Here is a 24,032-nt window from a genome sequence, read left to right as displayed (position 1 = left end):
TGCCCCACCACCATGGCCACCCTCATGGGTATGGTGGAGACACAGATGCAAAATAAGCCCTCAAGTTCCCTCACCAGGGACACTATGTATGGTTTGCTCTCTTCTACATCCCTGGCACTTAGCACAACAGTTGCCACATAGTTGGCACTCAGTAAAGACTCACTGAATAACAGTGAGTGGAAGTCTTGAGTTGAGTTGAGTCCAGTGGCCTTTGCCAGGACACACTAAGCAGGCTCTTGAGAGGTGCACTTTTGGCCTCAGATGCTCGGCCACAGAGATACAACCAGTGCAGGGCCCCCTTTGCTGCCCGTCCTCAGAGCGGTCCCTCTGGATGCCAATTCTATGACATTCCTAAGAAAGACGGCAGCACCATCTCTGCAGCCAGGGTGGCATGGTCAGTGTTGGGACAGAGGGGCCCTCCTGCCCCTTAGCGTCTCTTCTCCTGGTCCTCTGGGGTGAGGCCGCCTTGGGAAGAGAAGCTTTGCTCAGCGCGTTTCAGGCGGGGGCAGGGTCTTCTGCGAGAGAGCTCGGGGTGAAGGTTACAGTGCCCCCCACCTCCACCCCTCACTCCGCCCCCACATACACTGGCACGGGCAGGGCTGGGTCTGGGGGCAGCGCAGTGCAGCACCCAACAGGCGGGCTTGGCAGGGGCAAGGGGTGTGACCACATGGTCACCAGGAACACCACTGCCCTCCCTGTGCCAGGGCAGTGGAACGGCTCCTCCTGGGCGCCAGCAAGAACAGGAAACTGGGGCAGGAGGCTCTTCAGTCAGGCCCTCGGAAACCGTGCAGGCCTCTGGGGATTTGTGCGGTATTCCTCCGCTGCCACCTTGGAGCCTGGGCCCCACATCAGTCCAAGAGGAGCCGGACACCTTCCTGGTGGGACATTTCAGGCTGCCCAGAGAAATCCCTGTGCAGCTTGGGAAGAGGGGAAGTTCCCCTAACATCGATCGACCCGGGGCTGCGCCATCTTGACAGAGCTCGCCCTCTCTCGGCGCCGCTCGCTCGCTGTGGCCCTGCGCCTCTCTAATGGAAACCACCGGCTGGGCCTTGGAGGCAGAACTGGGCGTGCGCCCAGCACTCTCCACGTTAGCTTTCAATCCAAGAAAAAGCCAGGCTCCCGGGCTGGGAGCTCCTACCTTCCCAGCTTTCTTTTCGTTTCCCCTCCCCCTCACTTTCCCCCACCCCCATCCCCCAACCCCGAGAGCTTCCAAAGTGACAACATGTGGGCCCAAATCAAACCCTTGTCCTCAGGCCCTTGCTGGCACGACTCCCGGCTCGCCCACCTTCCTCCTCCAGCTCCGCAACTCGGCCACCCTCCTCACCCCTGCCCCCGCCATTCCTCTTTGTGGACAGCTTGCTAAATGCAGCCAAACTTCCCCTTTCACTTCACAGGCTTCATAAAACAGCTGCAAAAAGTCAGCAGCTCTGCAAGTTCTCTTGCAAAGTTTGGCTAAGAGCAACGTCCGCTGGTTCTAGTCATTGCTCCCCCCTCCTCCCCCCAGGCTCGGAAGGTCCTCCTCCAGGAAACAGTGGGGAGACCAGATGCCCCTCCAGATCTACTCGCAGAGACACAATCTCCTCAGCAATCTAATCTAGAGAGAACTCCCCAAGAGGGGCCTGGCTGAGTGTAGCCAGGGAGAGGACCCTGCCCAAGTCCTCTAGGACCCCGGGTGTTCCACAAACTCCCTCCAGCCACAGTCCTCTCATCTGGAGGACAAGGGATGGGCGGATTGGTTGACCTTCAGGGTCCCTTCCAAGTCTGAAATTCCACAAATTGGTAAATTTCTCCTTAGGGTCCCCAGGGACAGCAGACAGTAGGGACTATGCCCAGGGACAAGCTTATCACTGAGGGTGGTCTGACTCAAGTACAGGCATCCTGCATCCCATGTTCTGTTTGTGGCACGCAGCCCTCAGTAAAAAGAGGCACCACTCTCGATTCCTGATGGGACTCATCTGGGGAGACTGCACAGTATGCATCCCAGTCTCCGTGCTACATGCATGCCAAGTTGCTTCAGTCATGTCAGACTCTTCATGACCCTATGGACGGTATAGCCTGCCAGGCTCCTCTGTCCATGGGATCCTCCAGGCAAGAATACTGGAGTGGGTTGCCATGCCCTCCTCCAGGGGATCTTTCCTACCCAGATATCAAACCCGTGCCTCATCTCCTGCTTTGGCACGTGGGTCCTTTACCACTAGCACCACCTGGGAAACCCATCCCAGGTTAAACTCAAGACCAAAGAAACTAGAGTCTCGGCTTGGGGCCTGTTCATCATTTTGTTTGGGAAGTTACCTAGGTAATTCTGAATGAGCAGATAGGGTTCAGAAGCATTGTAGGAGAAGATTCTAGAAACTAAAGATGAAGCTCTAAGCCCAAGGTGTCCCATCTGCCCCTTCTCTGCTGAGAAGGACTTGAGGCCAGTGGGATGAGCCCTGTGATGAGAGAGGCATGTCTGTCATGGGTGGGGTAAGGGCCTGCACCACGGTTGCCATCAGACACTGAGGCTTGCTATCCCTGCACCCCGGCAGGATGTCTGGTACAAGATCAGCCTTTGGATGCTGGCTCCTTGACCTTGCCTGCTCCCTAACAGGCCCCAAGGCCTCCCATGCACCCACAAGGGCAGATGGCCCCGAGGCTGCAGTCCAAGAATGGCAACCAACTTCACAAGAGACAGGAGGCCCCAGGGCAACTCCAGCCCTCCTAGGGCTTTGTGCAGATTAAGAAAAGGAAAATAGAGAAGGGAAACTGAAACTGGGCTGAAGGCAGTGAAGGAGAAAAAGACAAGAGAAAGGGGAAGGACTCTAAGGTCAGAGAGTCATGTGAATGGCATTTAGGGAACAAAGCCCCAGTGCTGTTCCCCTGCTCTCCCTTCATCAGTCACCACCTGGGCCTGGTAAGAAGCACTCTTCTGCTGGGGCCCTGGGCCCAGACAACACTGCTGCCCATACAGAAAGCCCAGGTCCAGAAACCTGCCAATTCAGAGTTCACAACCTGCTCCATCTACCCTCTAGGCCAAGCTAGCAAAGAGCCCTCCCTGCCTGGCACTCTCAGATTTCCACCGCCTCTGCCCTCCAGCACCGGGGTCTCTCGTCACACATTGGCCATCAAACTTGACCATTCCTAAAGCAAAGTATAGGCTAAATCCAACTCCCAATATGCTTGGCGCCATATCAGGGAGACCCAAGTGATGCTGTTGACTAGCTGTGTGACCTTGAGCCAGCCACCTCCATTCCCTCCCTGGGTTTCAATGCCAGGTCTTGACTGCTTTCCTATGAAGACATATTTGGAAGGAAGGGATGTCACTGTGCCCCAGAGGTCCAGTGCCTGGGCTCTGAAGACAGAAACCTGGGCTCGTGTCCCAGGCTCCGCCATTTGCTAGAGTCGTGAGCTCTGTACTCCTGTGTCCTCACCTGTAAAGTGAGAATTAATACATGGATGGCAGAAAAAGAGAAGACAACACAGGTCCAAACCAACGTGGGACCAATATCTAAAATATACAATGACCGCCCTTTGCAAATCAAAAGAAGAAAATGGCAACTGGAATAGAAAACTGGGCAAACAATATGAGCAGGCAGTGAACAGAGCTGCAAGATCATACACAGAAGAAATACCTGTTAACATGTCAGAGAGGTTCTGTCAGAGAGGACTGGGGCAATAGGGATGATTTTGCCCCCTCTCACCAGGGGATAATGGGCAATGTCTGGAGACTTTTTTGGTTGTCATGGGGTGGAGGGGGGTTGCTATTTGGCATTTAGCAGGTAGAGACCAAGGATGCTGCTAAACATCCTATAATGCCCAGAACAGCCCCTACAACAAAGAAGAATCTGGCCACAAATGGTCAGCAGTGTTGAAACTGAGAATCCTGGGACTAAATAGATGGGTAAACCGATGGATGAATGGGCCTGGTTGGGACAATGAGCTGCTGAAGCATACAACTCATTAAAATGAATCCAGTAAAAGGGTGATGGTGAGTGAACGAGTGAGTGAAAGTCACTCAGTTGTGTCCGACTCTTTGTGACCCCGTAGACTATACAGTCCATGGAATTCTCCAGGCCAGAATACTGGAGTGGGTAGCCTTTCCCATCTCCAGGGGATCTTCCCAACCCAGGGATCGAACCCAATCCACATTGCAGGTGGATTCTTTACCAGCTGAGCTATCAGGGAAGCCCAAGGGTGATGGTAATGGTTCCTAAATGTTTGGCAGACAGCAACAAGTTCAATGAATGATCACTACTCTGTTACTCTTCCCTTGAGGGGTCTGGACTCCTCATCACCCTTATGTTCGCTCCAGCCAGCAAAGCAATGGGCTTTAGACCAGAGGAGCTCCGCTGTCACCCAGAGATGGGCGCACAGCCACAGTGGGCAGCCCAGCTCTTGCCCCTGTGCCCAGGGGGTGGTGGAATGGCAGGAAATGCAGAAGGGCAAAGAAGGAAAAAGAGAAAGGTGGGTGGGAGTGCCTGGGCCGCAGAGTGAAGAGGAAGAGAAAGGAGATACTGCAAGCTTCGGGGTTTCACAATACGACAAAAGTGCCCAGAAAGCAGGGGGCGGGGAGGGCCACAGGGAGAAGTTCAAGTTGAGCAACGGCTGTGGTTCTCTTCACAAATTCATGGAAAATCCTCTTTTCACACCCTCTGGTTCAGTTAAACTAGACCCTTAACCACCTCCACTGTGGCCTAGAAAGAGAGGCATCCCGCGGCCACCATGGCTGGCACCAACTCCTCCTTGTCACTTCTTCCTTCTCCACTCCCCCTGGCCAGTTCTCCATTCCTGTTTTCCAGAATGGGAATTTCCACTCTGGTCCTCGTAGACCCCTAAAGCAATTGACAAGATACATACAATATTATCATCATCATCGCTACCGGCATCTCATCTCTTAGCAGCCAGCATGTGGGAAGAAATCACCTTCCTTACATAGCAGACCCAGAGACCTTCTGAGATTCTTCAAGCTGAGCCCCAAATTTGGCTCTGAGCTTCCTGGTAGTGCAAATGAAATGAGAATGGGGACCAGTTTCATGAGTTGGATTTCCATAATCAGAAGCCAACCAGTTCCTCTGAGGATGCAGAGCTTCACTAGAAACTGGATCCTGAAATATATTCAGCTTCCAGGTCTTACAGCCAGCCCAGGCTGAGGCAGTGACTGCTGGAGACAACAGAATCCCAAAATAAATGCAATAGTAGACTCCTTCGGCCATTTTTCCAGAAAGCCCCACCATAAAGGAGGAACATAAGAAAGATTTTGTGGTGGCTCAGTAGTGTGGTCCAGGAGGCGCTTGGCTCCATGAGAGCCCAAGTCGGTTCAGGGATAAGTCTCATCTGGAAGAATGGATGGAATGTGTGGCCTTTAAATAACCCCCATGAACTTTATTTCTCTCAACTGAGCTTTTGATAAAACTGGGGCAGCGGGAGGCAGTTGGAGGTTGTAACCGCTGACAAGGGTCTGGCAGGCAGTGCTCTGGCTCTGGGTGAGGGTGGGACCAGGCATCCCTGGCACCTTCAGAGGCATCATTCATGGATTCAGCTGTTCTTAGTCTCCTCCAAGGGCCCAGAACACTCAGAGCTTTCTCATTTCGCTCTTGCACTGAGAGGCTGGAGGAAGTAGGAAGCAGGGCTCAGAGCAGGACTGGGGCTAGGACTGCTGGCCTGCCCCATAGCCTGGCCTCCCTTTTGGGTTGTTATTAAAAGTAATAATAACCTGCATCCATTGTGGGTCTAAGCATTTTGTCACTAGGTCAGTTTAATCTTCACAACCAAGCTCTGATCATCCTCAGTTTACAGATGAATAAACTGAGGCTCAGAGGGCTTCGCTGGTCTAAGAGTTAGCCGAGGGTAGAAGCTACGGTGCCCACTCAGATCTGTCTGATTCCAGAGTTTACACGCATGTGACCGCTGTGCCATCACACCCCTCACATAGAAGGAGAGATAAAAACTGTGGGGAAAGTGAAAAGGCGGTTAAGTTGTGGCATCAGAGCACAGGAAACACATGACTCTCAGAATGTGATCCCGGAGAAAGCCAGAAGCCGGCAGCCCTGTTTTGAACTGAAGGCCCAGGGGCTCTGAGAAGCCCTCTCAGAGGTCCAGAGCCGGCTGGGCTATAAACAGCAGTCGCATCCAAGTGTCTGTAAATATCAGGGGCGCGGGGTGTTGTGGGAGGGGTGCTACGGGACAGTGGGTAAAGGACCCTGAGACCAAGCTCAAGAGGCTCCTCAGCAGCTGCTGGGGCTCCCTCCGCCCGCCAATGAGGGGGCAGTGCAAGCCCAGCACTCCGCTCTGGAGCGCAGGACCAGGCTGGTTTGGGCCGGGGTCCCTCCTGGGGACAGGCGATTCCTGTCACTTGCTGACGCCAGCAGGTGGGCACCTCCGGGACGAAACAGAACCTGTAAAGCTGTCCTCCTAGTAGTTGTCCCAGTGACGCCCTCATGACTCCACGCCCCACCTCTTGGATTGTGTACACTGACCTCCTTTAGAAGGTCTCTTTAGAACGGGCATGGGAGTGTCTAGACGACAGGAAAGCTTTCCAGATCAGTGAGCAATATGCTGACAAACAGCAACCGGGCTCAGCCCCAGGAAACTGATGACTCAGGAGGACGTGCCTTCTCTCCACAGATGTGTTCATCAGGGCTGGCCAGGGCCCTCCCTGTGCCAGGTGCGAGGGTGAAGAGAGGACTTCCACCCAGTCCTTGCCTTCATGGGGTTTTCTGTCCAGCACAGGGCACAGAAGTGGACCCAGCTCAGTGTGTCCTCATCAGGAACACTGAGAAAGGAGGGATCCAGAATCTAACCACTTCTCCCCTCCTCCCTGCCCCCAGCCTCCGTGCATACTGCTGCTACCCTGCTCTCTGGCCTAGATTATTACATGGGGTCCTGCACACAGTGAGCTCGCTCCCACCACACAGTGAGCTCGCTCCCACCACACAGCCTTTGCACTTGCCGTTCCCTTTGCCCTTCCACAAGCATCCCCATGAGCCAGTGTCTTCACGTGTTACCTCAAATGTGCCTTCTCAAGAGGCTTTTCCTATATTGATGCCACCCACTTCAAGGTCACAACAATGCCCCCTCTTCTGCCAGGCCGCAGATGCTTCAGTAGGTACAGTACATGAGGGCATCTCTCACTAATCCCTCACAGCCTGTTCTCTTGTGGAACTTGGGGTAGATTTCCCATTGGCCTTGGCCCATGAGAGTGTACCAGAAGGACCCTTCCTGCCAACCATCAGCCAGTGTACTGGAATCGAGCCCGGCTTCTCCAACCCACTGACCCAGGATCAGTCCTCTCCCATTCTGGGGAAATTTCCTGCAGGCCTTAGGCAAGCTTCCCCCTCCCTATCCCCCCCCCCCGCCCCCATCAAGCAAGAGGTCATTCTGACCTTTTGTAGTAGGACTGTGTATCTGGTCACCAAACTCATCTCCTCTTCCCAGTTACCCATCTGGACTCCAGCGCCAGCTCCTCTGCCACCAAGCTGGTGGAGCATGAGCAGAGGCAGTCTGTCTCTCTTCTGGGCTGAGGATGTTAAGAAGCAGACAGGTGTTCCTTCCACCTCTCTTTTCCCTGTAGCCATGGCCTCATGATCTAGAAGATGGCAGAGCCACAAGATGGAAAGAACCTCTGCTGGGAGGAAGGCTGCCTGCCAAGCAGGGCACTCATCTTGGACTTTATGTGACTATAAACTAAACTTGGTGAGGATCCTTCATTTGGGAAGTTGGCTATTTGGTATTTAACTTCCTGCCTTTTTAAGGACTTGGGCCCTGCCCTCAGGTCAACACGCCTGTCCCCTCCCCCAACTGCATTTCCCACCTGAACTTTGTTCTCTCTTCCCCCCACCCCGCCTAGCCTGTGGGGATGACTGAGCAGCTGATGAATGAATCACTGCTTCTCTCAGTATCTGCAAGCTGATACAAAAGGCAGCCTGGCAGAGAGGGAAGGTGCTTCTGACTACTTCTCTCTAAGCTTGGTTCCAGCAGTGCAGCAGTATGGGACTTCCCGAGACTCAGCTTCCTCATCTTTAAAATGGGAACAATAGAATCTACCCGTATCACCACCCAGAAGGAAAGATGGGGGGTAGGGGTCGGGGGTGTTGATATGCAGGAGCAGTTGCTCTGAGCCAGACTCTGCAAACATCATCTCAAAGCGCTTAGATAGGAAGTCGAGGTACACAGAGTTTTAGAAGTGCCTGCCAAGTTCACCCGGTCAGTAAGTGGCTGCCCCACCCATGACTTGGTCTTCCCCATCTTCTCTCTCTCACTGAATGGCACCAACCCCCACCCAAGAGCTCAACTCAGTGACCTCAGTTTATGCCTAACTCCTTCTTCACCCTCAGCTCCTGCACACACTTCAGCACCAAAGCCCAGTTACTTTATCTTATTACAGTGAGTCGTTCTCCAGCCTAGCCTTTCCCTGAGCCTCTGCTGCCACCACTCTGGCCCAATCCCCTGCTCTTCTCTTCTGGACCCTGCAATGGCTTCCCTGTTGGTCTCCACATAGCTCCACCTCCACACAGCAGTCCCGGGGCTGGTCAATGCCAATCTGACCGTGTCAACGCCGAGGTTAGGAAGCTCAGTGGCTTCCTGCTGCTCATATGAGAAAGTCTTGCCATGGTCTTGCCCAGTGTGAGAGACCCACCTCTTCCTTGCCCCTCCTATTTCCACTAGGGCATTCCATGAATGCCCTCCAGCTCCCTCCTTGGTGGGAGCACATGCTGCTTCTTCTGGAAGGAATACCCGTCCTTCCCTTCTTGGCCTGGTTGACTCTTAATCAACCTTCCTATCTGAGTTCTGATGTCCCTTCTCCAAGAACTTTCCCTGACCTTCTCGACTAGGGGACATCCCTTTATAGCAGTCATCTGTGTTATTATCTTACACCTACTTGAGTAATGACTTGATGAAGGTCATCTGTCTCCCTTGACTTTAGGCTCTGCAAGGACAGGAACTGTGACCATGTTGCTTATCATTGAAGCCCAGTGTCTGACAGTGTCTGACTTATCAGTTCAGTTCAGTTCAGTTCAGTCGCTCAGTCGTGTCCGACTCTTTGCAACCCCATGAATCACAGCACGCCAGGCCTCCTTGTCCATCACCAACGCCCAGAGTTCACTCAAACTCATGTCCATCGAATTGGTGATGCCATCCAGCCATCTCATTCTCTGTTGTCCCCTTCTCCTCCCGCCCCCAATCCTTCCCAGAGTCAGACTCTTTTCCAGTGAGTCAACTCGTCGCATGAGGTGACCAAAGTATTGGAGTTTCAGCTTTAGCATCAGTCCTTCCAATGAACACCCAGGAGTGATCTCCTTTAGAATGGACTGGTTGGATCTCCTTGCAGTCCAAGGGACTCTCAAGAGTCTTCTCCAGCACCACAGTTCAAAAGCATCAATTCTTCGGCGATCAGCTTTCTTCACAGTCCAACTCTCACATCCATACATGACCACAGGAAAAACCATTGCCTTGACTAGACTGACCTTGGTTGGCAAAGTAATGTCTCTGCTTTTTAATATGCTATCTAGGTTGGTCATAACTTTCCTTCCAAGGAGTAAGCGTCTTTTAATTTCCTGGCTGCAATCAGCATCTACAGTGATTTTGGAGCCCAAAAAAATAAAGTCTGACACTGTTTCCACTGTTTCCCCATCTATTTCCCATGAAGTGATGGGACCAGATGCCATGATCTTCGTTTTCTGAATGTTGAGCTTCAAAGTCATAGCAAGACTTAAATATTGGCAGAGTAATTGAATCAGTAAATGCTAGAATTAAACTCCAAGTCCACATGAACCCCTCAGTCATCAGTTGTTGTGGGGAATTGATTCGTCTGTTTAGGCTACCTAAGCAGAGGTATCACAGACTGAGTAGCTTAAACAGTAGAAGTTTCTCATAGTTCTGGAGGCTGGAAGTCCAGGGTCAGGGGGCTGCCAGTTTGGTTTCTGGTGAGACCTCTCTCCTCAGCTTGCAGATGCAAATCTTAGGCTTTTTCTCTGTGCACACGAAGGTAGAGATCACTGGTGTCTCTTCCTATAAAGACATCAGTACTGTTAGATTAGGGCCCAACCCTTACACCTCATTGAACCGTAATTATTAATTAACTTTTTAAAGGCCCCATCTCCAAATACATTCACACTGCTTAGGGTTTCAACACGTAAATTTTGGGGAAAAAATTCAGTCCCATAACATTCTGCCCTCTGGCCCCCCAAATTCACATCCTTCTCACATGCAAAATGCATTCACCTCCATCCCAACAGCCCCAAAAGCCTTAACTCATTCCAGCATCAATTCCAAGTCCAAAAATCTCACTAAATGTTGTCTAAACCAGATATGAGTGAGGCTGGAGGTATGATTCATCCTCAGGTAAAATTTCTCTCCAGCTGTGAATCTGTGAAACCAGACAAGTTATGAATTCCAAAACACGATGATGGGGGAAGTCCCTTGTGGTCCAGTGGTTAAGACTCTGAGCTTCCAATCCTGGGGGAAGGGGTTTGACCCCGGTCAGGGAACTAAGATCCCACATACTATCCAGGGCACCAAAAAAAAAATTTTTTTTTTAATTTTTAATTACATTTAAAAATTAAAATAAGTTGGAGGAAAAAAAAAAAACCACACACACAATAGTGAGATAGGTATAGAATAGACATTCTTATCACCAAAGGGAGAAATTTTTAAAAAAGAAAGGGGTAACAGGTCCCAAGCCAGTCCAAAATTAGCAAGGCAAATTCCAGTTGATCTTAAGTCTCCAGATTGATCCTCTTTAGCTCAATGTCTTACCCTCTGTGCCCACTGGAGCATAACCCCATGACCTAGGCAGTGGTCCAGCCCCCTCAGATGTGCTGGGCAGGCTTGCCCCCGAGGCACGAGCTGAGGGCATCCTGGCCCTCTGAAACCAAGGAAGTGGCCCCACCCTTTGAAGGGCCTTGCAGTGGGAACAGCAGCCCTGATGATCTCTGAATCATCTTTATGGTCATTTTCCCCTTTGCTTGAAAGATAGCAATATCGAAGCTGGCTATTCTATTGTCCTGCTCTGTAGATTCCAAAAATCTGACAGCCTTCCTCCACGCTTTTCTCTCTCCCTTTAGTCCCTGCTGGCAGTGATTCTGCAGGTATAATCCCACCTCTATTCCTGGCCTCAGCTGAGATGGCTGATTCAATTTCTGGATAATCTCATTAGAGAATGATCATCCATCCACACCCTTGATTTTTTCCTCCAGAACGCTGCTTTCTTATTTTTTGAAATGTGGATAAGCTGAGAATTTTCTAACTCTTCGAATTCTGGTTCCTTTTGCTTAACTATCTTTCTCCTCTCACATTTTACTATTAGCAGTAAGGAGAAGCCAGGCCACCTTCTCAATACTTTGCTTAGAAATTTTCTCTGCTAAATATCCAAGGTTGTCGCACACAATTTCTACCTTCCACAAGACACTGCAACACAACTGAGACAAGCTCCTTGCTCCTTGGTGATGAGGATCACCTTGCTGTCAGCTTCCAGTACCACGTTCCTCATGAGATCCCATCAGAAGCAGCCTTATTGTTCACAGTCCAGCAGCATTCTCTTTCAGATGATGTATCTATTCTCTACAGCTTTCTCTGTGGCTCTCGCCTTTTCTTTCTAAGTCTTCACCAGAATCACTTTTAATGTTCATATTTCCACCAACAGTCCCTTCAGGGCAATCTAGGATTTTTCCAGCTCAAAACTCTTCGAGCCTCTACCCATTACCCAGTTCAAAAACCACTTCCGGGACTCCCCTAGTGGTCCAGTGGTTAAGAATCTGCCTTCCAATGCAGGGGATGCAGGTTGGGGAACTAAGATCCTGCATGCCATGAGGCAACTAAGCCGCAACTGGAGAGCAGTACACGCACTCCAGTGAAAGATCCTTTGTGCTAAAACTAAGACCTGATGCAGCCAAAAATTAAATAAATAAATAATTTTTTTAAAGAAACGCCACTTCCACGTTTTTAAGTTTGTGTTACAGCAGCAACCCTATGCTTGATACCCTAATCTGTATTATGCAGGGATCTCTAAAGAAACAAAATGAATAGCATAAACAAAAATGAAAAAGGAAATTTATTGACTTATGAGATTATGATGGCTGGAAGTCCAAAGTCTGCAGAGCCAGTGTCCCAGTTCAAGTCCGAAGGCTGGCAGGTGGCTATAGAAGCAGGAACAATCGATGTCTCACTTTGAAAGCTGTCAGGCAGGAGAATTCTCTCTTACTCAGGAGAGGCTCAATATTTTGTTCTATTCAGGCCTTTGGCTGTTTGGATGAGGCCTACCCACACAATGGAGGACAATTTACTTTTATTAGTCTACCAATTTAAATACTAATCTCATTTAAAAATATCTTTACAGAAACACCCAGAATAGTATTTGACCAACTATCTGGGCACTCCATGGCTTAGTCAAGTTGATACATAAAATTAACCATCGTAAGAATCACATGAGAAAGTGTATGTGATCAAAGCTTAATGAGTATCAGGGCCAGTGTAAGCAAAGGATCAAGCCTAAAGCTGGCACTGTGATTTGCCATCCACTCATTTCTCACACACCTACTATAAATGTCTCAGTCATCTATTGCTACATAACCGGCTATCCCAGAACTTATTAGCTCACAATAGCAACAGCTTATTCTTTCTCGTGAGTTTGTGGATCAGGATTTGGGGCAGAGCTCAGCTGGGAGGTTCTTCTGCTCCAGACAACATCAGCTGTGCCACTCATTCAGTTGAGCTAGGCTAGAAGGTCAAGAAGACCCAACTGAACTATTTGGTACCTCATGACCTCTCATCTCCAAGTGCTGTCTCATCAGTCTCTAGTCTATCATGGTTCTTTACAGCGTATGGCTTGCTTCCCCAAGAACATTTCAAGAGGAGAAGCAAGCACTTGTCAGGTCGATGCTTGAATCATGCTTCTGATAGCACATCGTCCAGAGCCAGTCACATGCCCAAACCCACCTGTGGGAGAGGACTATACAAGGGCATGAAGACCAGAATGTGCATGGCTCCTTGGGTTCACAGTCTCCAATGTAACAGGCAACCAACATATGAGGGGACACCAGTCCTGACTCTTGTCCTCAAGGATCCAACAGTCCAGCACAGCATTTCCAAGTAGTACTGGGTCACGGCATCTCAACACCATTCATTGAAACACAAGCCCCTGTATGAATTCTTGCCATCTTTGGATAAAGCATCTCATTTTGTAAGAGCAGATTACCATAGAATAATAAGTGTATGCACATATTTGTCACTTTCCATACATGTATTGTTTCAAAATAATTTTAAAGGAAAATATTGCTAGTTTTGCATATTTGTGGGAGTATATAGTTGACCCCTGAACAGCATGAGTTTTAACCGTGTGGGTCCACTTACACTCTGATTTTTTTCTGAAGTAAATGCTACAGTGCTACACAATCAGCAGTTGACGGAATTGAGGATGCACAACCACCAAAACAGAGGGTCAACTATAAATTATAACCAGATTTTTGACAGTGCGAGTGTTGGCACTGCTAATCCTCCATGATATTCAAGGGTCAACTGTATTTTGTTACATTCCACAACATGCTGGGAAGACAGTTTGGGAAATGGCAGCCTAGTGACCTCTCGTAGGAATAGAAAGTTTGGTGGAAAAGGCTTTTTGACTCCTAGGGTCACAGACACAGGTGGCCCATGGTGTATCAGAGACATCTCGTCCCACCAGGTTGGAAGGCCCAGGGTGCCTGTGGGACTCTCTGTTCTGAGTGATGGGAGATCAGGGAGCATCATTCCTACACCACTGGAGGAACGGCTGAGACAACGCATGGCAGGGGACCTTGACACATCATTTGTGTCACCCTGCGCCCCCTCTGCACCTGGCACATGGCCACACACTGAACACTACCCATCCCACCACATCTGACCCCACTTCAGAATGACTGACAGCAATAGGGGGCGCTTTTCAAGGGCTTGAAATTTTCATCCCAAAGCCCAGACTCCAAAGTGCTGCAGAAAGAGAGGCCTCAGGTCTGAGCAGAGTGAGCAGGGCCGCTGGCCAGCAGGCAGAGGTTACTCAGAGTAGTACTGTCTACAGGATTGTCTACAGCAGAATCTCCAGTGGCAACCAGGAGATTAGCCTGGAAGGGGGCCCAGAATCTGCATTCCTAGCCTCCACCACGGGTCCCAGGGTGCTAGTCCCTTCCCAGCATTTCCATGTGATTGTTTTGGAAAGGTCCCAGTGGGGTGGGGGTAGCAGAGGGACACCAACCCTGAGGTGTGGCCCCAGGTTATATTCACTGTAGGCAGGGCACAGGTGACCAGTAAGCAGAGATGCAAGAAGCTTCACATGCCACAGGGATTTTTTTAAGATTCATTTTTATTATTGTTATTTTGGCTGTGCTGGGTCTTCCTTGCTGCGTGTGGGCTTCCTCTAGTTGCAACGAGTGGGGGCTACTGTCTAGTTGTGGTACATGGGCTTCTCACTGCAATGGCTTCTCTTGCTGCAGGGCATGGGCACAAGGGCACACAGGCTTCAACAGGTGCAGCATGTGGGCTCAGTAGTTGCAGCTTGTGAGCTCTAGAGCAAAGGCTTAGTAGTTGTGGCACACAGGCTTAGTTGCTTCAGGGCAAGAGGAACCTTCCCAGACCAGGGATGGAACCCGTGTCCCCTGCATTGGCAAGCAGAATCTTAACCATTGGACCACCAGGAAAGTCTCAAATGAACTTTTCATTTTCAGACTCTAGATAAATATATATATATACACACACACACATATATATGCATGTATGTATGTATTTCTCTTACAACTGCAGAAACAACTAGCCTCTAGTTTCCCTACACAGAAAAATCCCCAGAGATTAAATTATTTTGAGTTGTATTTTGAAAAAAAAGAGAAAATTGGATCCTGGTCCTGGGTGGGAGGAGGGCTCAGAAGAGGGGAAGGGAAATTAAGAAAGGAGGCAAAAGGCACAGAATTCCAGAAACTTCCTTATAGTTTCCTACCCCCTGCATCTTATCTACTGTGTATTCCCACCCCACCAGGGGAAAACCCAGACTGGACTTACCCACCCTCCCTGCCTCAATCCCCCTCATTCCAAATGTACCATAATCCTTTCAGAACCAGGACCTAGTGAAAGAAGTCAGAAGGAGTTGTAGAATCCAACGATCACACTTGTAGAATCTAAAAAAACAGATCTCATCGAAACAGAGAACAAATTGGTGTGTTTTTTTTTGCCACCAGAGGCAGAGGTGGAGGATGGGGAAAATGAGTGAAGGTGGTCAAAAAGTAAAACTTCAGTTGGAAGTTTTATAACTTCCAGTTATAAGATTAATAAATTCTTGGGATGTAATATATAGCAGGGTGATGACAGTTAACATGACCGTGTTGTATATTTGAAAGTTACTAAGAGAGTAGATCTCAAAAGTTTTTATCACAAGAAAAAAATTATAGTTATGTGAGGTGATTGATAGATGTTGGCTAATCTTATTATGATTATTATTTCACAATGTATGCATTTATCAAATCACTGTTGCTCACCTTAAACTTACACAATGTTATGTGTCAATTACATATCAATAAGCCTGGAAAAAATTAAAATTCAAACATAAAAGGCCTCGATCCACAGCGAGCTCAAGATTAATTCCAATGTTGAATATTTGGAATGCAGATATTCTTGATTAGCTCAGCCTGAGGCTTTAACAAGCAGTCAAACTGGGGTGAGAGTTGACATCCTGCAAAAGGGCATTATTTATGAACTCTGAACATCCTCATCTTAAGCCCTAATTCCTGTGACAATACGCTTATCAAGTTGCCCAGGTACTTTTATTTTTTTTTTTATGGAATAATTTTTTTTTTCTGTGGTTGCAAGACGGGTTTCTCTTTCAGTTGCTCTGCAACATGTGGGATCTTAGTTCCTTGACCAGGGATGGATGTCCCCTGCATTGAAAGTTGGATCCTTAACCACTGGACCACCAGGGAAGTCCTGCATTTGTGTTTGTATTGTGTGAGTCCTTCTACCACTTAAATTTAAAATATATATATATATATATATATATATATATATATAAACCAGGGCCTCCTTCTCACTGAGTTATCAGGATTGCCTAAAGCCCTCCCCTCAGGCCTTGTCTCCAGAATGTCCAGGTCCCAATGCCTATTGGGCCCTCATCTTTTGAAATATCTACCCATCTCTACTTTTAAATGACCACCACCAAAGTGTCAGTAAAGAAGCCTATTACTCTTTCATAAAGCTATTTCCTTCATGGTTTGATCTCTGTATTTTTGCACCACTGGTTTCTTTTGTAGACCTGTGGATTTGATTGTATATGTTTGAAAACACGAGGAAAAAGTCCCTAGGCTTCAGCAGATGTCCACTGTGTCCATGGTCCATGAAAAGTCATGTCCTAGAGTTCTCAGTCCTAATAGTCCATAGATTTTTTTCCAGTATGAAAACTCCAAAAGTGTTCCTCTACCCTAGTAATTACATTTTTGGTATTTTCTTGAGAGAAAGCTCTAAGAGCCAAAAGCTGTTATGTAATGCTTGCCTTTAAACAAATGTGCATTTTATTCATCACAATGGTATCTCTTGACTTTTGGAAAACAGCGGCCACATCTGCAGGAGAGCTCCCATTGATCAGTCTGGTTTCCAGACCCTGTGCAGTAACCCGCTCCCACATGCAGGCCCACTGAGATGAGCATGTACCTAGGCAGAGTCGTGGGACCCAGAGCATATCACTCCCACTACTCCCAGCATAAGGCTGGCCCCGGGAAATACTCAATAGGTACAAGCTGGCTTGGGTGGACCTGAGGCAGCTGTCCTTGGATGGAATATGACTAATGCCCCTCCCACCACCACCCCTACTTCTCTACCAGCCCCCAGCCTCCTGGCCCTGAAATAGAGTTGTCACAGCCAACAAATGGAAATACAACATGCCTGGTTAAATCTGAACTTCAGACTAATAGCAAATAATTTTTACTATAAGTATGTCCCATTTAATATTTGGGATATACTAATACTTCAAAAGATTCTTTGTTTATTGAGGAATCCCTACCCCTTCTAGGAGCCTGTTCCCAGAAAGATCCCTACTCAGGTCTGGCTAAAGGCTATGCCCAATCCCAGGTTCTCAGCTGAGACTCCTGCCTCCACCCCGGGTTCTTTCCGAGACCATTGTACGAAAGGAGTGGGGCCAGGGAGACACCCAACTGCGGCCCACAGCCCTAGCAGTCCACCCTGCAGCCACTCCCAGTCACCGGCTAGTCTCAGGACACCCCCTCCCCTAGTCAGTAAGAGGAGAGTATTGGTCCAGGGAGGAATTCTAAGCTCCCGCCATGCTCAGAGTTAGATTTAGTAATACTTACTTTCAGAAAGAATCTTTAACCTCTGCCTGCATGAAAAGGACATTTCCAAGCCCAGTCCTCCTTAGGAAGCAGCCTATCCCCCTCCATTCACCTCAGCCTCGGAGCTCCTCACTCAACCACGGCTCCCGCAAATAAACCTACCAGGACACCACGGGAAAGGACCCAATGACCAGGTACCCACCAAAAAAAAAAAACAACACAGGGCAGCAAAAGTAAAAGCATGGAGAGGTACACAGGTGTGTTCACTTAAGAAACAATGAGGCACCATCTGGGCTTCCCCGGTGGCTCACTGGTAAAGAATCTGCCTGCTAGTGCAGGACACACAGGTTTGATCCCTGGTCCGGGAAGATCCCACATACTTTGGAGCAACTAAGCTTGGGCACCACAACTATTGAGCTTGTGCTCCAGAGCCCAGGAACCACAACTGTTCACCCCACGTACTACAGCTACTGAAGCCCACACTCTAGAGCCCTTGAGCCACAATGAGAGAAGCCACCACAATAAGAAGCCAAATTGTGCAATGAGGACCGAGCCCAGCCATAAACAAATAAATATTTTTTAAAAGAAAAGAAACAGTGAGGTACCATCAACAGATTAACTGATAAAGATGTTTTATATATATATATATATATATATATACACACACACACATACATGCACAATGGAATACTACTCTGACATAAAAATAGATGAAACTTGCCATTTGTGCCAATATGAGTGGAGCAGGAGGGTATTATGCTAAGGGTATTATGCTAAATGAGTCAGATGGACAAAAACAAATACCATATGATTTCACTCCTGTGTGGACTCTAAAAACAAATTAACAAAACGAAATTGAATAAACAATCAAAATAACACTTAGATGCAGAGAGCAGAGTAGCAATTATCAAAGGGGAAGGGGTGAGGGGTGGGGAGGGCAAAATAGGTAAAAGGGCTCAGTTCAGATGAACGGTGACAGATGGAAATTATATTTTTGGTTGTGAGCACACTGTATGCTATATAGAAGTAGGAAAACAATGTTGTATACAGCAAACCTTACATAATCTTATAAACCAATGTTACTTCAATAAAAAAAAAATCTAAAATGTAAAATCAAAAGAAAGGGGACTTTCCTGGCAGTCGAGTGGTTAAGACTACACGCTTCCAATGCAGGGGGTGTGGGTTTCACCCCTGGTAGGGTTAATTAATATCCCACATGCCTTGAGGTGCAGCCAAAAAAGTAAATGAAAGGAAAAAAGATAAGAGAGAGAAAGTGAGAAAGAGAGAGAGAAAGGAGAAAAGGAAGGAAGAAAAGGAGGGAGAAAGAAAGATGGAAACAATGAGGCCGATAAACCTAGAGGATTAGTCACAGAGAGAAAGCCTCGCAGGCATAGAGGTTGGGAAAAGTTCCCACTTTGCAAACACCCAAAACACACATGCCCCACAGTTTCATCCCCATCTGGGTCATCATCCTGAACCAGAGATATCCAAGATGGTACTGGAGTCCAAGGCTTTCCCAACCACGCCTCCTGAAGAAGCTAAAACACAAGCAACTCAACCTTGAAAGTGTTTCATTTTTTACATCAGGCTGAAGTAATAGATTGCGTTGAAACTGGAACCTGGAAAGATGTTACCCCAAATAGTGTTGATGACGGCGATAACAGCAACCACAGTTGCCAGCATTTCCTGGGTGCTAGCTCTACCCCAGGAACTGTGCTCCATGCTCTGCATACATTATTTCATTCAACCTTGGTGACAGCATGTAAGGGAGGAGCTGATATTAGGTCCATTCAGTTCAGTTCAGTAGTTCAGTCGTGTCCGACTCATTGAGACCCCATGGACTGCAGCACGCCAGGCCTCCTGTCCATCACCAACTCCCGCAGTTTACTCAAACTCATGTCCATTGAGTCAGTGATCCCATCCAACCATCTCATCCTCTGTTGTCCCCTTCTCTTCCCGCCTTCAATGTTTCCCAGCATCAGGGTCTTTTCAAATGAGTCAGTTCATTTGCACCAGGTGGCCAAAGTGTTGGAGTTTCAGCTTCAACATCAGTCCTTCCAATGAATATTCAGGACTAATTTCCTTTAGGATGGACTGGTTGGATCTCCTTTCAGTCCAAGGGACTCTCAAGAGTCTTCTCCAACACCACAGTTCAAAAGCATCAGTGCTCTGGCGCTCAGCTTTCTTTATAGTCCAACTCTCACATCCGTACATGACCACTGGAAAAACCGTAGCTTTGACTAGACAGACCTTTGTTGGCAAAGTAATGTCTCTGCTTTTTAATATGCTGTCTAGATTGGTCATAACTTTTCTTCCAAAGAGCAAGCGTCTTTTAATTTCATGGCTGCAGTCACCATCTGCAGTGATTTTGGAGCCCCCCAAAATAAAGTCTGACACTGTTTCCATTGTTTCCCCATCTATTTGCCATGAAGTGATGGGACTGGATGCCATGATCTTAGCTTTCTGAATGTTGAGTTTTAAGCCAAATTTTTCACTCTCCTCTTTCACTTTCATCAAGAGGCTCTTTAGTTCTTCACTTTCTGCCATGAGGGTGGTGTCATCTGCATATCTGAGATTATTGATATTTCTCCCAGCAATCTTGATTCCAGCTTGTGCTTCTTCCAGCCCAGCGTTCCTCATGATGTACTCTGCATCTAAGTTAAATAAGCAGGGTGACAATATACAGCCTTGACATACTCCTTTTCCTATTTGGAACCAGTCTGTTGTTCCATGTCCAGTTCTAACTGTTGTTTCCTGACCTGAATGCAGATTTCTCAGGAGGCAGGTCAGGTAGTCTGGTACTCACATCTCTTTCAGAATTTTCCACAGTTTATTGTGATCCACACAGTCAAAGGCTTTGGCATAGTCAATGAAACAGAAATAGATGTTTTTCTGGAACTCTCTTGCTTTTTCCATGATCCAGCGGATCATGGCAATTTGATCTCTGGTTCCTCTGCCTTTTCTAAAACCAGCTTGAACATCTGGAAGTTCATGGTTCATGTATTGCTGAAGCCTGGCTTGGAGAATTTTGAGCATTACTTTGCTAGCATGTGAGATGAGTGCAATTGTGCGGTAGTTTGAGCATTCTTTGGCATTGCCTTTCTTTGGGATTGGAATGAAAACTGACCTTTTCCAGTTCCGTGGCCACTGCTGAGGTTCCCAAATTTGCTGGCATATTGAGTACAGCACTTTCACAGCATCATCTTTCAGGATTTGAAATAGCTCTGCTGGAATTCCATTACCTTCACTAGTTTTGTTTGTAGTGATGCTTCCTAAGGCCCATTTGACTTCGCATTCCAGGATGTCTGGCTCTAGATGAGTGATCACACCATCATGACTATCTGGTGATCGCACCATCATAATTATCTGGGTCATGAAGATCTTTTCTGTACAGTTCTTCTGTGTATTCTTGCCACCTCTTCTTCATATCTTCTGCTTCTGTTAGGTCCATACCATTTCTATCCGTTATTGAGCCCTTCTTTGCATGAAATGTTCCCTTGGTATCTCTAATTTTCTTGAAGAGATCTCTAGACTTTCCCATTCTATTATTTTCCTCTATTTCTTTGCACTGATCACTGAAGAAGGCTTTCTTATCTCTCCTTGCTAGTCTTTGGAACTCTGCATTCAAATAGGTTTATCTTTCCTTTTCTCCTTCACTTTTCGCTTCTCTTCTTATAGCTATTTGTAAGGCCTCCTCAGACAGCCATTTTGCTTTTTTGCATTTCTTTTTCTTGGGGATGGTCTTGATCCCTGTCTCCTATACAATGTCTCGAACCTCTGTCCGTAGTTCATCAGGCACTCTGTCTATCAGATCTAGTCCCTTAAATCTATTTCTCACTTCCACTGTATAATCATAAGGGATTTGATTTAGGTCATACCTGAATGGTCTAGTGGTTTTCCCCACTTTCTTCAATTTAAGTCTGAATTTGGCAACAAGGAGTTCTTCTTGATCTGAGCCACAGTCAGGTCCCAGTCTTGTTTTTGCTGACTGTACAGAGCTTCTCCATCTTTGGCTGCATAGAATATAGTCAGTCTGATTTTGGTGTTGGTCATCTGGTGATGTCCATGTGTAGAGTCTTCTCTTGTGTTGTTGGAAGAGGGTGTTTGCTATGACCAGTGCGTTCTCTTGGCAGAACTCTATTCGTCTTTGCCCTGCTTCATTCCGTGCTCCAAGGCCAGATTTGCCTGTTACTCCAGGTGTTTCTTGACTTCCTACTTTTGCATTCCAGTCCCCTATAATGAAAAGGACATCTTTTTTGGGTATTAGTTCTAAAAGGTCTTGTAGGTCTTCATAGAACCGTACAATTTCAGCTTCTTCAGCATTAGTGGTCGGGGCATAGACTTGGATTACCGTGATATTGAATGGTTTGCCTTGGAAATGAACAGATCATTCTGTCGTTTTTGAGATTGCATCCACGTACTGCATTTCAGACCCTCTTGTTGACTGTGGTGGCTACTCCATTTCTTCTAAGGGATTCATGCCCACGGTAGTAGATATAATGGTCATCTGAGATAAATTCACCCGTTCCAGTCCATTTTAGTTTGCTGATTCCGAATGTCGATGTTTACTCTTGCCATCTGCTGTTTGACCACTTCCAATTTGCCTTGATAATAGACATAACAATCAAGGTTCCTATGCAATATTGCTCTTTACAGCATTGGACCTTGCTTCTACCTCCAGTCACATCCACACCTGGGTGTTGTTTTTGCTTTGACTCTGTCCCTTCATTGTTTCTGGAGTTATTTCTCCACTGATCTCCAGGAGCATATTGGGCACCTACCGACCTTGGGAGTTCATCTTTCAGTGTCCTATCTTTTTGCCTTTTCATCCTGTTCATGGGGTTCTCAGGCAAGAATATTGAAGTGGTTTGCCATTCCCTTCTCCAGTGGACCACATTTTGTCAGAACTCTCCACCGTGATCTGTCCATCTTGGGTGGCCCTACACAGCATGGCTTAGTTTCATTGAGTTAGACAAGGCTGTGGTCCGTGTGATCAGATTGGCTAGTTTTCTGTGACTGGTTTCAGTTCGTTTACCCTCTGATGCCCTCTCTCAGCCCCTACTGGGGTTTCTCTTACCTTGGACGTGGAGTATCTCTTCACAGCTGCTCCAGCAAAGTGCAGCCTTGCTCCTTACCTTGAAGGTGGGGTATCTCCTCACAGCCGCAGCCCCTGAGCTTGGATGTGGGGTTATCTCCTCTCTGCAGCTCGCCACTCCAGCACTGCGCAGCTGCTACGGTATGCTGCTCCAGTGCTGTGCAGCCACCATAATTTGGCCCCAGGTAAATAGCAGGGCTAGTTTTCTGTGATTATGGTTTCATGTGTCTGCCCTCTGATGCCAACACCTACCGTCTTACTTGGGTTTCTCTTACCTTGGACATGGGGTATCTCTTCACGGCTGCTCCAGCAAAGCGCATCCGCTGCTCCTTACCTTGGACAAGTCTCCCCTCCTGACCTGGAATGTGGAGTAGCTCCTCTCGGCCCTCCTGCACCCACACAGCCGCCGCTCCTTGGACGTGGGGTTGCTCCTCTCGGCCACAGCTCCTGACCTCGGACTTGGGATAGCTCCTCTCAGCCACTCCTGCGCTGTCACAGCCTGGCGCTCTTGGTCGCTGCCCCAGACCTTGGGCGTGGGGTAGCTCCTCTTGGCGGCGCATCTGCGTGGTCCGGTGGCAGCCACCAGTGATCTTCACTACCCAGATAATCACGATGGTGTGATAACTCACCTAGAGCCAGACATCCTGGAATGTGAAGTCAAGTGGGCCTTAGGAAGCATCACTACAAACAAAGCTAGTGGAGGTGATGGAATTCCAGTGGAGCTGTTTCAAATCCTGAAAGATGATGCTGTGAAAGTGCTGCACTCAATATGCCAGCAAATTTGGGAACCTCAGCAGTGGCCACGGGACTGGAAAAGGTCAGTTTTCACTCCAATCCCAAAGAAAGGCAATGCCAAAGAATGCTCAGACTACCACACAGTTGCACTCATCTCACATGGTGGTAAAGTAATGCTCAAAATTCTTCAAGCCAGGCTTCAGCAATACATGAACCATGAACTTCCAGATGTTCAAGCTGGTTTTAGAAAAGGCAGAGGAAACAGAGATCAAATTGCCAACATCTGCTGGATCATGGAAAAAGCAAGAGAGTTCCAGAAAAACATCTATTTCTGCTTTATTGCGGAGAAGACAATGGCAAGCCACTCCAGTACTCTTGCCTGGAAAATCCCATGGATGGAGGAGCCTGGTAGGCTGCAGTCCGTGGGGTCACTAAGGGTCGGACATGACTGAGCGACTTCACTTTCACTTTTCACTTTCACACATTGGAGAAGGAAATGGCAACCCACTCCAGTGTTCTTGCCTGGAGAATCCCAGGGACGGGGGAGCCTGGTGGGCTTCCGTTTATGGGGTCACACAGAGTTGGACATGACTAAAGTGATTTAGCAGCAGCAGCAGCTGCTTTATTGACTATGCCAAAGCATTTGACTGTGTGGATCACAATAAACTGTGGAAAATTCTGAAAGAGAAGGAAATACCAGACCACCTTACCTGCCTCTTGAGAAACCTATATGCAAGTCAGGAAGCAACAGTTAGAACTGGACATGGAACAACAGACTGGTTCCAAATAGGAAAAGGAGTACATCAAGGCTGTATATTGTCACCCTGCTTATTTAACTTATATGCAGAGTACATCATGAGAAACACTGGGCTGGAAGAAGCACAAGCTGGAATCAAGATTGCCAGGAGAAATATCAATAACCTCAGATATGCAGA

At 47.8% G+C, this 24,032-nt stretch overlaps 1 long non-coding RNA gene across 3 annotated transcripts in view; it reads right to left on the bottom strand.

The window, feature by feature from the left end:
- Window positions 1-7,691, bottom strand: part of LOC129539776 (uncharacterized) — a 68,957-nt gene extending 61,266 nt beyond the window's left edge. For all 3 annotated transcript variants that reach the window (XR_016038600.1, XR_008682518.2, XR_016038601.1), the window contains exon 1: window positions 7,362-7,691. This is a non-coding gene — a long non-coding RNA (uncharacterized LOC129539776). The remainder of the gene's footprint in view (window positions 1-7,361) is intronic.
- Between the last annotated feature and the right edge of the window lie 16,341 nt (window positions 7,692-24,032).

The sequence above is a fragment of the Moschus berezovskii genome, chromosome 11, assembly GCF_049115385.1.
Source record: "Moschus berezovskii isolate FMDL1 chromosome 11, NW_MosBer_1.0, whole genome shotgun sequence".
NCBI classification, from domain to species: Eukaryota; Metazoa; Chordata; class Mammalia; order Artiodactyla; family Moschidae; genus Moschus; species Moschus berezovskii.
This window is presented reverse-complemented; position numbering and strand designations above follow the sequence as displayed.